Source organism: Lissotriton vulgaris, chromosome 12 (assembly GCF_964263255.1).
Source record: "Lissotriton vulgaris chromosome 12, aLisVul1.2, whole genome shotgun sequence".
In the NCBI taxonomy this organism is placed as follows: domain Eukaryota; kingdom Metazoa; phylum Chordata; class Amphibia; order Caudata; family Salamandridae; genus Lissotriton; species Lissotriton vulgaris.
In genome coordinates, this window is record NC_141700.1 from 795,576,992 (window position 1) to 795,592,225 (window position 15,234).

General features: G+C 48.0%; 1 pseudogene; it reads right to left on the bottom strand.

The window, feature by feature from the left end:
• Nucleotides 1-14,565: 14,565 nt before the first annotated feature.
• On the bottom strand, nucleotides 14,566-14,712 carry LOC147678746 (5.8S ribosomal RNA; annotated as a pseudogene).
• Nucleotides 14,713-15,234: the final 522 nt, after the last annotated feature.

The following is a 15,234-nucleotide window of genomic DNA, read 5'->3' on the forward strand; positions in this document are numbered from 1 at the left end:
AAAGGCTGGAAGGGCACCTGTTATATTGCCTTCGTTCTTCCACCCACATATGTAGCCCCTGCCAACCACCACCGGCAGAGGCGTGCAGACGACCTTGGGCAAGCCGACTCCACTGGAGCACAGTTCCTGGATGCAGCAAAGGGACTTGTTCCTCTGTGGGGCCCAATGGCAAACAGCCGTGCTATCCGACACCTGACCCAGGCAGTAGAAACAACGATCAATATCACGGCTGGCATCCTCGCCAACAATACTGCGGAGCTTCAGGCGGTCCGCCTCGTGACCCTCCAAAATCGTCTTGTCTTAGACGTGGTCCTGGCCGACCGAGGAGGAGCATGCCGCATCATCGGATCCAGCTGCTGCACCTACGTGCCTGACAACTCGCCTTCAGTCTACAAAGCCATTGAACACCTCCACAGACTGTCCTCAGAGGTTCACCAAGAGCAGGAAGGATGGTCGCTTGGGAGCTGGTTTTGGGACACATTGAAAAATTGGGGTTGGAAGCTGTTTTCCTTCGTGCTGATACCTATTGTAATATTATGTGGGTGTTGCTTAGGTATCCAATGTCTGCCACCATTGTTCGGCCTTGTTTCCCACTGTATGTGCCCAAAGACTTTGGACTTCCAAAATGAGCACATGAGCCCCCTCTATGAAGTAGAGATACGTGGTCTTATGGGGATAGATCCGAACTGACAAGTTGGCGAGATATGTTAAAAGGGAGGACTGTGGAATTTTAGTTTGCGATCTGAACATCATCTGCGCCAGCTTGTCACCTATGCACTACGCGCACGGCAGCCATTCTAGGTCACCTATGTATTACGTGCACGGCAGCCATTTTAGATATCATGGTCTCCCTGTCCACGACCGATCGCCAGCGCGCCCCTCTGACTCAGCAAGCATCCTCCGCGCGCCCTGGCTCCCCCCTCCCTCCTCCTTATGAGCATGACCCATCTGCATGACCCTGTCCTTAAGAGTCACGCCAGCGCCTGACCAACACCTCCTCTCCTCCCATGAATGCCCCTCTGTTGATAAACCTCCCCTCTGCGCTGGATTGTCCACGCAGCATGAATACCACTCCATTGATGGCCTCTCACCCCGTGTCCGACTGTCCACACAGGTCCGAGGCCATTGCCTAAGCCGAGAGATATCATTTACTACCCTTATTGTATGAGGTCGCTCTCCTTCAAAGGACCCTCTATTGATCCAGGCCTCCCCACCCCCTGTGACATGATCAGGCGCACACATCCTAAGACTTGACGAAACACTCAGCTGCGTAATGACCCTCTCTCTTATCAGCAGGTTGAGGACCTCCATTGTGAATGTATATGGGGTGGGATTAACACGAGGATTACGGGGATGTCTTTTCCCATGCCTTACAAAGTTGTGATTGTATTAAAGGAAGGTCACATGCCATAAACCAGTGTATAAGAGGCCAGGCCTCTGAGTGGCTGTTAGAGCACCTCGAGACGATACCTTGTTGTCTGATCTGATGTGTTCTGCTCCGTCGGAATAAACTTCTGTTTCCTGCCTTCTGGTCTCCGGCGCCTGCCTCATTGCTTGGTAAATTTGAATGGTACAAGGGCGGTTAGCGCCGGGCAAATCTTGAGAAAGGTCCTAGCCCTACCTTTTTCCACATAATTCTTGCCTCGGTGCCTACTCTAATCATGGGTTCTACTCTGCAACTCTAAGCAATAGCTTGCTTAATCTCCACAACGGCCCCAAAAGCGCTGGGATGCCTGGCTTCAACCTAGGGGTGCCCAGGAGTGGACACTCACAGGGAAAACCAGGAAGGGTTCCTAAGCGGTATACGTACAGCGCCGGGACACTACCTCAGGGAAGTAGCTGTGCGTTCTATAAATGCCAATACATTTACATTTATTGTGTATGTCGGATTCTAGCTTGTGTAGGGCTTCCCACAGTTTTCCATGGGGGACTAAATCAAATGCGCACACAGGTCCACAAACACAACATATACATGTTCCTTCTTGATGACTACATATTTCCACAATATTAATAAAAACCTGAACAATTGTTCAACAGTCCTTGTGTTTTCTCTGAAACCTGCCTGTAGGAGAGACAATAATTGCCCTTCCCCTATCCAGTCTTGAAGACTCTCCAGCATATGTCTGCAAAATAATATCTGTGCTCTATCAATCAGGCTAATAGGCCTATAGTTGGCAGGATCACTTTTGTCACCCTTTTTAAATATTGGTATTACTTCTGCACCCAGTCATGAGTCTGGGATTTCTGCACCCTTTAAAGTCGTGCTAAAGTTATGGTTAAGTATAACCACCAGATCTCAGGTTCGGAAAGATATAAATCTCCTGGGATGTTATCTAAGCCGGCGGCTTTGCCCTTCCTTAGTTTGACAAGTGCCATCTGAGTTTCCTCCAGGGTGAAATTGATCTGATCTGCACCCCTGGCTCTATTGGGAAAGACCATGGTGTTCATTCAATACTCCCTGATCTTGCGTTATTCTCCCCGCATATAACACATTGAAGTGGCTTACACAGGACTGTGGCTCTATGTAGTGGTCTTCCTCTGGAGTTTGATCTGTTGATACTTTGGCTAATATGTGCAAAACTGTCTACTATCCTTGGTTAGTATTGAGGTATACAAATCCCTCCAGTATCCCTCATGCCATCTTCTTTTTGCCTCATTTTGGACCACGTTATAGTTTTTCCTTTTTATGGCAACCATACTCCTAGAGCCAGTTTTAACCCCATCGCCGCAGGGCTAATTCCCCCGCGGTACGGGGGGCCGCGCGCGGCGCCGCGGTGCCCATGACGAGCTCGGCTCGTCATGCAGCACGGTGGCCGTGTGCTGATGACGAGCTGAGCTCGTCATGGCCACGCCCGCTCAATGGAACGCCCAGCACAGCGGGGTAATTATCCCCGCATGGGCGTTCCGCGGAGGCCATGACGAGCTCAGCTCGTCACCAGCACACGGTCACCGTGCTGCATGACGAGCTGAGCTCGTCATCAGCATGCAAGGTGCTAATAGCTGCCATCAATTCTCACCTGTCTGCCTTGCAGTGCTCATCCTAACACTCCTTTGTATTGGGGCTAGATAGCTTGGGTTTCCCTATCTTGAAGAAGAACTTTTCAATCTGTACCGCTAGTCTCATAAACTTGTCCAGTGTAGGTTGGGCTTCCATGGAACATTTACTTAAATCCACCAATGAGTCAGGTTTGACATCATATATTTGCAAGGATATCAACCCTCTTTTCAATCATGGCCCACTTGACCTTCTTTCTATCGTTGCTGACAACAACTGGATTAATCGAATGTTCTGCCTGGATGGGCTGATTGGGGGTAAATATGTCAAACAGTTCTAATGCTAGAGCATTGTGATCACTATCTGATCTCTCGACAACCCAGATATCTAGTAATTTACACGACAAAAGTACAGCCAATAGGATGCAGTCAATCCTTGTTTTACAATTGGCTCTTTTGAATGTACGTCTTAACTCCTTGTCAGAGGGGCAACGACCATTGAGGCCCGTAGACCATACTTGAAGGTGAGGGAAGCATTTTGAGACACTATCCTCACATTCTTGACCGGTCTGTTTTGTCTTAAAGGATGGCCCTCTCTGCATCCTCCTGGTCAGTGACATTCAGGGTTGTTGCTAGGGGCTCAAAGGCAGTGTTGTGTTTATATCTCCAGCAAGCACTAGGTTATTAAAAGCCCCTTATCTTTCCAGGAACTTGTCAAGTGGTAATACAGTAGGCGAGTCCTGATGCTGTGAAAGCAGTGGCGTAGCTAGGCCTTAGGCCGCTGGGGGCGGGCCCTGTGGCGGCTTGATCGATGAGCAGGAGGTGGTGTGTGCTGGCCAATCATGCGGCTGCAGGTCATAGCGGGGGTGCTGCCAAATCTTGTAGCCACAACGACCGCATGTAAGTGCTGGAGGGAATGGGCGTAGCCACCGCCCCCAAAATTCATGACGCCTGTGGTGGTCCGGCCCCCCAACTATGCCACTGTGTGAAGGGAATATATTATAAATATTGACCAAGAGCACCAACTTCTTAGTAATGGTGCTTTTGGGAGCCAGGGCTATACAATTGGTGGATTTTGTATTGAACCTTGCAACGGTGCAATATAAATGGGTCCTAATCCAGATAGGGCCCACAGCAGGGCGGCCATTGGGTGACCGTACAGCTTCTATGCTTCGACGGTATATTTGGGCTGTGGCCCATGTCTCCTGAAAAAGGCATATGTCACAGGTGCCAATGAACTTCCCCCACTCCTCACAGTTAAGTGTAGACTTAAGTTCCAAGATAATATCCTTAAGTTCCTAGTAAACTTTGGGTTTGCAGGGGATTGCCTTCCCACATCTCCAGCCCCCATCGATCATGATGGGTTGCATTAGATCCATGGGTACAATGGACTGGGAGCCTTCCTCCATTGAGGTGCACTGGACACATCTGGATGGCAATCCCTCGACCTGTCATATACTACCAACCACGGCCTCCTTTACTGACTGGCCCTGTTTAAGAGCAGTTTGTCTAATGACTGGTTGATGGAACTTGGGCCTCGCATTCTCTGGATCTATTTCTAATTCCTTGCCTGCCAATAAGACCTGCCACCATATTAAAAATGTTTCTATTCTATTTGTGTTGATTGTAAAATTAAGTAATGAAACATGTTGAATCCAAATATTTTTCCTGTTATTTCTCTCTGAATTCCTTGTACTTTCTCGAGTTGCTTTAAGTAATGCACTGTTCCTTGTGAACCCACTGTTCTTTAAAAAAAATATAAAAATGAGCTTATAGCACACTTATTACTACCAATGGTAGAGCCGCTCGTCACTCTCCTTCCTCTTAATTACCATTGGTAGAGCCGCTCGTCACTCTCCTTCCTCTTAATTACCATTGGTAGACCCGCTCGTCACTCTCCTTCCTCTTGATTACCATTGGTAGAGCCGCTCGTCACTCTCCTTCCTCTTAATTACTAGACCCGCTCGTCACTCTCCTTCCTCTTAATTACCATTGGTAGACCCGCTCGTCACTCTCCTTCCTCTTAATTACCATTGGTAGACCCGCTCGCCACTCTCCTTCCTCTTAATTACCATTGGTAGAGCCGCTCGTCACTCTCCTTCCTCTTAATTACCATTGGTAGAGCCGCTCGCCACTCTCCTTCCTCTTAATTACCATTGGTAGACTCGCTCGTCACTCTCCTTCCTCTTAATTACCATTGGTAGACCCGCTCGTCACTCTCCTTCCTCTTAATTACCATTGGCAGACCCGCTCGTCACTCTCCTTCCTCTTAATTACCATTGGTAGAGCCGCTCATCACTCTCCTTCCTCTTAATTACCATTGGTAGACCCGTTCGTCACTCTCCTTCCTCTTAATTACCATTGGTAGACTCGCTCGTCACTCTCCTTCCTCTTAATTACCATTGGTAGACCCGCTTGTCACTCTACTTCCTCTTAATTACCATTGGTAGAGCCGCTGGTCACTCTCCTTCCTCTTAATTACCATTGGTAGAGCCGCTCATCACTCTCCTTCCTCTTAATTACCATTGGTAGACCCGTTCGTCACTCTCCTTCCTCTTAATTACCATTGGCAGAGCCGCTCGTCACTCTCCATCCTCTTAATTACCATTGGTAGACCCGCTCGTCCCTCTCCTTCCTCTTAATTACCATTGGCAGAGCCGCTCGTCACTCTCCTTCCTCTTAATTACCATTGGCAGACCCGCTCGTCACTCTCCTTCCTCTTAATTACCATTGGTAGAGCCGCTCGTCACTCTCCTTCCTCTTAATTACCATTGGTAGACCCGCTCGTCCACTCTCCTTCCTCTTAATTACCATTGGCAGAGCCGCTCGTCACTCTCCTTCCTCTTAATTACCATTGGTAGACCCGATCGTCTCTCTCCTTCCTCTTAATTACCATTGGTAGAGCCGCTGGTCACTCTCCTTCCTCTTAATTACCATTGGTAGAGCCGCTCGTCACTCTCCTTCCTCTTAATCACCATTGGTAGAGCCGCTCGTCACTCTCCTTCCTCTTAATTACCATTGGTAGAGCCGCTCGTCACTCTCCTTCCTCTTAATTACCATTGGCAGACCCGATCGTCTCTCTCCTTCCTCTTAATTACCATTGGTAGAGCCGCTCGTCACTCTCCTTCCTCTTAATCACCATTGGTAGAGCCACTCGTCACTCTCCTTCCTCTTAATCACCATTGGTAGAGCCGCTCGTCACTCTCCTTCCTTCTCAAGGCTCCATATGATGTGATTAGAGCTGATAGAGTCGAATGCTTTTGAAATGTTTATGAATTCCTGCAAGAGAGCGTCTATTCTTCCCTGTCTATTTCCCTTCTGAGGATATTTTCCAGGTGATGAGGGTGAGAGGGCCAGGTCTCTGAGGCCCTCTCACCCTCATCAAGTGTTTCTGTCGTTTATTTAAAGATGCAAACCAAGTGAGTCTTTTTGCCAAGACTTCTGTCCATGGATGCTGCACCTATTGTAATCAGTGCCCAGTTGCTTATTTTATAGAGTTCGTTTATGGGCGCGTTCTTGGGAATTTCGTTATATAGAAGTTCACTGTTCCATTTCTTTGGGATTTGGTCAAAGGTACGAATTTGGGATTTTTCTTATTTTATTATTCAATAAATTCATGTTACACTTATAATTGTCATCTTCATCGATTTGGTACCCGCTCCTTCCCCACCCACACACAACGAAGGCCTTCCAAGGCTCCCCACCAGAGATGGATCTCTACCCCCCTCTCCAATCAAACACAGAGACCCAAAAGAACGAGAGATGCAATGTCTGAGAGTGAAGCGACAGCTCTCGCCTCCTCGTACAACAATCCTATTACTGTCACCCTCCAATCCAAAATCCAGGTGATCACTGGACTAGGAAGAGACCAGGCACCTCTGAAATCCCCCAGACTCCCGGCCACCAGCACTAACATCCCCATGGCCCCCCGAATGAAGAAACCCAAAACAGAGATGACCCCCACCAACTGCATGCTCATAAACTGCAGATCAGCCACCAAGCATGCCACAGAGCTAGCAGAATCCATCCTCACCCACGACATAGACATAGCATTCATCACCGAAACTTGGGTAACTGATTCCTCCCTACCACTCCTGGACACTCTCGTCCCCCCAGGCTTTGCAATCACCAACAAAGATAGAAAAGACCAAAGAGGAGGAGGCAAAGCAATCATCCACAGAGACAATATTTCCGTGACAGAAACAGACTCCTTCAACTAACACCTTTGAATGCCTAACCGTCAACAACAACACTAGCAGCAACAAAACTCTAATCTGCCACCTCATCTACCACCCCCAGGCAACTCCACCGCATTCACTGAACACCTGTCCGACCTGATTGCCCACTGCTCTCTCCGAGATGTGAATAACTTAATTCTGGGCGACCTCAACCTACACTGGAATGAAGAAAACAACCTGCTAATCCAGAACCTGAATGAGTTGCTACACAATAACAACCTTACCCAACACTGCACAGAGGAAACTCTCAACCAAGGAGCAATCCTAGATGCCATTATCGCAAAACGCGATACAGTCACGATAAACCACCCGTGGATTGGTCAGATCATCACTTAATCCTCTTCCACCTCACTCAACCAATCACTTTCCAACCCCCTACCCAAGACCAGTTCGAAAGGACCAGAAACTTCACTCAGATCAACATGACTGACCTAGAGGAAAGGGTTAACTCCCTCCTCCCTACTTCCGCGGATGATCTATCCACTAAAGAACACACTGTCCACTACAACACTACCTTGACATCCATTCTAGACCAAGTAGCCCCCCTGAAACTAAAAAAAAAACAGGAACTTCCCATCGAGATTCTGGTTCAACACGGACATTAACAATGAAAGAAGACAACCTGGAGCTACAGAAATGCTATGGAGAAACAACTCCTCCACAAGCCTACTCAAATAACTCAAAGCAACTCGAAGTAAGTACAAAAAACACATCTGTAGCAAAAAATCCACCTTTTTCTGCTCTGCCCTGGCCAACGCAGAACACAAACCCAACAAACTGTTTAAAATCATCAAGTAACAAACATCCAAGCCCTCCGAATCCTCCATGCAGGCCTCCGAGAAATTGTGTGAAAACTTCGCCAACTTCTTCGAAGAAAAAGTCACCAAGATTGAGCTCTCACTAGACATCAACATCAACCCCACCTGCCAAAGCCTGCCTCCAGTGACAATGGAAAACATGTGCTTGCACCCCACGAAGACATGGAAGTCCTTCAATCCCATCCCGGAAGCCGAGATCCTCAAGCTAATCTCCTCCTCCAAACCCGCCTCTCACGTCCTTGACCCTATACCCACCAAATTGACCAAAAAACGAAAACTCTCCATAGCCCCGTTCTGGTGCAGGATCATTAACAGCTCCCTGAGAACCAGCATTATACCTGAATGCCTCAAAGTTGGCCAAGTCACGCCACTATAAAAAAAACAGGCCTTGACTGCAAGGACCTGAATAACTTCAGACCTGTCTCCAATCTCCCCCTCCTATCCAAAATCCTCGAAAAATGCATCCTCTCTCAACTGACTCAGCACATGGACAACATCAACCTTCTTGATCCCCACCAATCGGGTTTCAGAAAAGGCTATAGCACCAAGACTAAGCATGGGCGAATTTTGCGAATTCGCGATCCGCGAATTTGCGAATTCGCGATCCGCAAAATTCGCGAATTTGTGCGAGTTTGCGGATTTTTGTTTTTTTGCGTATTCGCGGGTTTTTTTGCGTGTTCCCAGGGTTTTTTGCGTGTTTGCGGGGATTTTTGCGTCTTCGCGAGCCGCTTGCATAGCGAAGTTACCCATGCAGTCGTTTATGGGAGAGGGAGAGAGAGATAGATAGATAGATAGATAGATAGATAGATAGATAGATAGATAGATAGATAGATAGATAGAAAGAGAGAGAAAGAGAGGGAAAGAGAGAGGGAGAGAGAGAACGAGAGAAAGAAAGAGAGGCCGGATCTCTGAAGGGCCAGATTCCTGAGTTGCCCCTACAGAACATACAGCTTTTTATTTTTAGCAAAATGCATATGAAAATTGTGCTGTAAAGGTCTCTTTTAGTTTAACCCCTCCTGACAACTCAAAATGGGTGTTTTTGCCATCCTCTCCCTTCTTCCTGTTTTTTATATCTGTAAGTGCTTCCTGATGAGGTTTAATTCCTTGGACAGGTGCCTTGTTGCCTACTTGTAACTATTCTCTGACCCTGCTTCAAGGGTCAGAGCAGGGTCAGAGCATAGTTGCAAGTAGATAACAAGGCGCCAGGAAGCAATTAGCAGCAGGTGTCCAAGTTGAAGTTAATTTGTTTGTAACCCTTTTGTAAAAGGTTACAAAGAAATTAGGTTCAACTTTTGCACCTGCTGCTGTAACCCTTGCTTGGCTGAAAATTCGTCCCCGCTGATTTGCGGATTTTACCGCGATTTCGCGAGATTCGCGGATTGCGAAATCGCGGAAAATCCGTAAATTCGCCCGCGAAACGGATTTTACGCCCACCCTTAACCAAAACTGCGATTCTCAACATCACAGACGATATCCGCAAATCCCCTGATACCAATCAATTCTACCTACTCATTCACCTGGGCCTATCGGCAGCCTTTGACCCGGTCGACAACCAACTACTCATCAAGGCCCTACAAGAAAGGGTAGGTGCTGATTAGGTGGCCCTACACTGGTTGTCCTCCTTCTTACACAACCGTTTGCAAAGGATAAAAATCAAAAACTTTACCTCCGACCTACACCCCATCAACAGGGGCAAGGTTCAGTGCTCTCACCACATTTGTTCAACATAAACAAGGAACCCACTACCGCCATACTTAAAAATGCCATCATCCTCTTCCACCTATATGCAGATGACACCCAGATCTATCTCGAAACCTCCCCCTTAGATGACATCCGCAGACTAAATGACACTCTAAAGGAAATCCAACATTGGCTGCCTCTAAATCACCTAAAACTCAATCAAGAAAAAACTGAGATCCTCCTCATCTCCAACAAAAAAGAGAACCCTCAAATTGCAGAATGGCTTAAAGCGATGGATGCTCTCAACGGAAATCTTACTCTGGCAAACTCCGTAAAATCACTAGGAAACACCCTAGACCCAAAACTCGACATGGCCAATCCCATTAAAAACTCTGCAAAGAGTGCCGTTCTCAATCTGAAGCTACTCAACATAATTAAACCATTCATCCCTACCAAAGATCTCAAACATGCAACCCTATCACTGGTGCTATCCAGACTCGACTATGGGAACGCAACCCTCACTGGTACAACAAAGTCCCACCTAGCTCCCCTCAAAACAACCCCCAACGCAGCAGCCAGAATGGTCACTGGAATCAGGAAATACAATCACATTTCACCAGCACTAAGAGAACTAAAATGACTCCAAGTCGAACAGTGTGCTAATTTCAGAACTGCCTTCCTCACGTACAAAGCCCTACACACAGGAAAACGGGACTATCTGGCTGCCAAACTCAAGAGGGCTGGTCAGACAAGAAACCTCAGGGGCTCCAACACCCTACTTCTCATCCTTATGAAAACACGCAAACAAAAAAACACTGCACGATCCTTGACCGGAAGAGCGCCCAAAATCTGGAACTCCATCCCAGCAGATATCAGAACTATCTCGTCCTTCACAAAATTAAAAAAACACCTAAAAGACCTCTTCCTCAACCGCTCCCTCCCAAATGGATAGCCGCCGCCTTAACGCAAACCCCGACTCCGTTGCTCTCTGACTCTGTATCACAAAGACCACCTAAGTTCAACCCAAGGCAATGTGCAATCAAAGAGGTTACCTCAGGACTCACCAGTACCTAAATACTGAACAACAGACTTGGACTTCCGAACTGTGATGTATAACACAGCTCTATTATCTAACTCTTGTGAAAAACTGTTGTAAAGCGCTCCGATACCCCCGGGTCCGGCCAGCGTTATATAAAACGCCTTAATTAAATAAATAAAATAAATAAATAAAGTGTGGATGCATTTGTTACGCTCTTTACCGATTAAGCTACAAATTTAAGACTTCACTGGGATCAATAATTTCCTCATTATCGATTGGCATGGAGGGTGAACAGTGATAGAGAGAGATTCCTTTTGATGATCTCAATTGTGATGTTGGAGCTCAGCGTAAAGTTAATAAAATCGGTAAGGAGATAATTCCTCCAGAACGGGGCCACTTTCCAAGGCTTGGGCCCATCTCTCAGGGTGAATCTATTCCAGTGCATCCTGCCCTGCACAAATAAAAGAGAACTCTTCCAGGGGCTCGTGCTGGCTCCTCCAGCAATGTTTGCGTCATTGCACTAGACATTGCAATGGTGCCTGTCTCTGCCACCTCAGGTTCGGGAGCTGGACCTGACTTCCTTTTAATCGGCTGAGGGCAACAGAGGCCACCGACAATACCATCTCAACGGGGCTCGCCCAACCCTAAGGACTAACTGAACCTTGTTTAACTGCAATTAACACAGAACCTTTCTGCACTTCAGCCTTCAAAATTCTCATTTGAATATTTGCTACCACCACCAAGATCTGCAACTGCATCGGCTCCAACAGCAGCCCTGCCAGGTACCACGCATCAGGGGTTACACTAACCCATTTTAGTGCTGGTGTTCGGATTATCGCACTAAAATGTATTTGTGACGCTTACGGAGCGCCCTAAAACATTGAGACAATCGACACTTCAAAAGCTGCAGCCTGCTTAAGGCTCTTAAAGTATGCACTGCTGCTCTCAGACCTGGCTCTGCTTCCCAACAAGAACAATAGCTTGCCAGCCAGCCGGCATGTCAGACTCTTTGCTATGGGGATGCAGTCTTGCGTTTAGGATACATTGTATTAGCAGGCGGACTGCAGGACCATCAGGGTAAACGAACAAACCAACAGCAAGCGACGGGTCCAGCCTCACGTGAATCAAGCGTCTTCTATTTTCTCGCGCCCGCTGCTGATGATTGGTCCAGGCTGGCGGCAGCCATGCCCAGATTGTGTTTCATCCTCTCCTCTGTGCTGTCGCTGCGCCCACCAGACAAGTGGCGCTGCACACGTGAACGACCCTAGGGTGCTTCGACTTTGCTTATGGCAGACAGATGGTTCAGTGGTCAATGTGGGCGTCCGCACTCAGCGGCATCGGTGCAAACACGGGGGATCAATGGACTAGTAGCGAGTGCTGCACAGCACCGGCTCAGAGTTCTTGAATGCCTTGTACTAAGCGGAGCCACATTGCATAGAGGCCCCCAAGCTGTGTTGATCTGGCTGGCATACAGTGGTGCAAGCTAGACACAAGGGCAGGCGCACGTCAACGCCTGAGGCCTTGCTGCCACTAGAGAAGGCCTAAGTATGTATGAAGAAGTGTGCCAACAGGTAAGGTCACTAGGAACTACAAGGTGTTATGGGCAGGGTAGCTTCTTGGCCCCAGGCTAACTATAGACCTACCGGCTCTCTTAAAATCTGTGCATGCCATCTCTGACAAACTGCTTTCAGTGACTTAGATGCTTTCCTCGCACCTAAAGAGCAGTTTGCAGAAATAACTGAAATAACAAACATACATGTGTTTACTCCTCTCTGTACAAGACCAGCAAACATCAACAGTCTAATTGCATATAGGCTACTTTTTTAAAACCATATTAAAGCAGTATAGTGATTGAGGCATGGGTGATATTGCAGATATGGCCACTGGATTCTGTTTGAAGCTGTTTTGCACCTGTTACAGTCTCCTCTGATGCCCACTCAAGCACTCCTAAGCCTTAAATTTCAATAACATCAGTATTATGGAAGCCAGCCGACCATCTACAAAAAAAGTAGAAATGCAAGCCCAAGATGCAGTCTGCTATTGGAGGTACTGCACAAGATGAGAAATAGTTATTTTTGGCAGTTATGCAAGGCCGTCACTCGCCGCAGTCCTGATGTGCCACAACAAGGCTCCTGCAAAGGCAACAGCCAATAATTTCAACTCCTTGCACTGGTAGAAGGACATCTTCACTGGTGCAGTGATTTGAATCTAAATCTACACTTATAGAAGGTGTATAATGCATACACATAAATGTTTCTAAAGCACCATTATATTGTGTGTTACAGCTGCTAACGCCCATGTAAAGGAATCCTGGTGCTCACAGACACTTCACAGCTCACGTTAGGCTTGTGTACACATTGGTGCAAGAATTAACGTCTCGCTTCTGCTTGCCATAGTGTCACTCAAAGTGTCACACATAAGGCAATGAAATGTCACACGCTAGCATTCGGCAAACTCAGAAATGTCACTCATAAGCTGTCTAAAAACTTGGCAACTATGTACCAGGGCCCTTGCCCTGGACATCCGTGGGCACCGCAGTAGCCCTCCTACTCATTTCAAGGCACTCAGCATTGGCGACAGCCGAGTGCGGTATTGACTCTCCAGTGCCATCCATTTGCAGGGCTAGTTGATTCAGCAGGTGAAATGTTACACGCTCCTTAGCTGATTCTGACTGCCATGGCTTCCACCCGGCTGTCTCTATCAACCAACACCTTCTCTGGGGTTTGAGGAGCGTTGGCATCGGGAATTTTAACCTGGTGTTCGATTTGTCCTGCAGCGCCAGTTCTGCTTACTAACAGTGACCCACTAGGCACTCGCATTCGATGTCTAGCTCCACGTCAGCGAGCCAAGGTTCCGATCCATTTAAAGTTTGAGAATAGGTTGAGGTTGTTTTCATTCCAAGACTGATAATCATTTACTTTATGAGATAAAACTGAGCACCTGCTACCTGAGAGAAACTTTGGAGGGATTCAGTTACTAGATGGTTCGATTAATTTCTTCTCCTTATACCCAGGTCCGAGGACCAATTTGCACATCAGCACTGCTACAGACCTCCACCAGAGTCCACCATCCTTTATGTACTATCACATATGCTCCTGCTCTAACTCTCTGACATAGTGGGTGAAATGGACTGGTAGCACGCCTTCCGTAAGGCCATGGTGGGATTCCACCTCTGCTGGTGCTATCAGCCTACATTTTCATTGCACCACTGGGTTTTTATTTGCCCCGTAACAAGCACACATGTTAGACCCCTTGGTCTGTGTTTCAAGATGGGTCAGGTGGGTAAATGATATCGCGACAGACCCTTGGTACCCACAGTGGCTTCCCCGTCCAGTGGTGCAATGCAACCAGGATGCACTGAACACTATCCACCAGTTAGCCGGTGTGCCGAGAGCTGGGGGCCTCATCCCCTGTCCCCACATCAGCTGCCCCTAAGAGGAGCAGGGGCAGTTGCTAGGGGAGGGGGAGGAAGATCAATCTCCATTATCCCCACTGACACAGCAAAGCTGCTGCCATGGGGCTGCAACACTCTCTTTCAGAGCAGAGACCTATGTGCTACCTCAAAGTCTTTCCAGATGAAATGGTGGACCGCCATAGGATAAATGTGCTCTGTGAGTATCTGGTGCGCATGCAGAGGTGTCACAGTGGGGTTGCACCCTCCTGGGCACCAACATTCCCACCATGTTAAACCCTCTGGGGTGATTGCACGGACTCCACCTCTTTACCTCTCTCCAGTTTCACACCCTCTTGAACACTCTCCTCAAAATTCTTTTCAACTTTCCCTAGCAGTTCTTGTGGGCTATCAGTAGCCCTGGGATGAACACAGGACTACAAGGTGCGCGTGCAGTGTCGATGATCAGCGTGTCTTGCAGTTCACACAAATTATAGCAGCTAGCTTTATTCTTCATCAATGCATGAGCCAAGTGATCCACCGACAAGAGTCATGGGCAGCTTTCAAGACATTTACCCACCTACGGGTGCACGAAAGGTGGATAGCAGGCAGCACCCACAGTCTGCTGCCCGTGCAACAAGAAGGCACAGCACCCCATCAAGCTCACCCTCATGGAGTAAGCCTCAATAAATCAAAATGTATGCGGTACCAAAGGGGAGAGAGGCTTCCACAGCAGTGGACGTAGACAGCTCCAGCGCTGGCCTGCCCGGACAACCAGGTAACTGGCAATGAGGGAAGGTCACCCGACCTGGACATCATCGGTCCACTCCCATGGAGAGCCACCGCTCAACTCCAGCATGTCGAGACCCACTGCCTAGGTGACAGTCCTGCTGGCAGGCTGGGCCCCCCATGCCCAGTGTTGAGGCACCAGCCCTGTGCTTGGGTTTTCTCTGTGTGGTGACCCTGGTTCAAGGTGGTGCCATCAACACTCGGTCCACTCTGCCGTTAATGATCCTTCCGCAGGTTCACAGACGGAAACCTTGTCACAACTTTTACTTCCTCTGGACAGTAAAG